Source organism: Arachis ipaensis, chromosome B1 (genome assembly GCF_059453495.1).
Source record: "Arachis ipaensis isolate K30076 ecotype BB chromosome B1, ASM5945349v1, whole genome shotgun sequence".
In the NCBI taxonomy this organism is placed as follows: Eukaryota; Viridiplantae; Streptophyta; class Magnoliopsida; order Fabales; family Fabaceae; genus Arachis; species Arachis ipaensis.
This window is the reverse complement of record NC_142436.1, coordinates 3,094,407-3,095,600: the sequence shown is the minus strand read 5'-3', so window position 1 is coordinate 3,095,600 and position 1,194 is coordinate 3,094,407.

The window sequence follows — 1,194 nt, the reverse complement described above, 5'->3', positions numbered from 1 at the left end:
AGTTAATCTATTACCTTTTTAATTTTAGTCCAATCTAAAATCTTTTTTATTATTTTTAGAAAGAGAATCTTTTAAAGAATTTAATAGCATGTGACAAAAAATACCGAATATATAAATTATACAAAAATCAATTAAAATACAACACAAAAACATATTTAACAAAAAATGAAATAAGCATCTTTATTTGAGTGTTTTCCTTTAATTTTTACATAGAGACTAAACCATCATTAATCTTGCTACACATATAATATAAGTATTTTTTTAATAATCAATAAATATTTTTTATTTTGTTTATTAAAAAAGATAAGAGAGAGCAATAAAAAAATATTTGTGTGTATTTAAATTGTGTAGAATGACACAATATAGAAGAATATTTATAGGTGTTAAGAGAATCGATATAATAAAAATATAATATTTTATAATAAATATTCAGATATACTAAATAATTCTAATAAATGCTAATTGATCTTAATATGTTCTAACAAGTGCTGCTACACATCCAAGTATTATTGTCATCCAAGTTCATCTAATAAATGCTAATTGATTTTAATATGTTCTAACTATAGTGCTCCTACACATCCAAGCATTATTGCCATCCAAGTTCATCTAAGTAGGTTTAACAGTTAACACTAACAAAAACTACTCTCATTAAAAGAGCGTGATTACACGCACGAATGGCTTCGCATTCCTCCTCTTCCTCCTCCTCCTTCTTCGCATTCCTTCTTCTTCACGTGTTTTCTTCTTGTCGTTGCGTTCTTTTTTTTTTTTTTTGCTTGATTTTTCTTTTCTTTTTCTTGATTTTATTCCTCACAATAGAGTGAAACACGAAGAATTATGGCAAAATGAAACAAGAAGAAGAAGATGAAGAAGAAAAAAAATAAAAAAGAAGAAGAAGAAGCAGTAGAAGGTGAAGAGGAAGAGTTTTGAATTGTGCAGAATAATGAGACCAAATGAACCTTAATTCACTCTAAAATGAACCGAAATTATATTCAGAATGAACTAAAAATTAAATTCAGAATTTAAACTCATTTCAAAACAAGCACAGACCAAGTACACCTTTTTTAAATCCAGAATGAATTGAAATTACTTAATAATTGTGGCACACAAACTCAGTTAAAAAACAAACACAAACAAAATTGAATCATGAACAAAAACATATCAAAATCTATCAAGTAATTTTACAACATTATATAT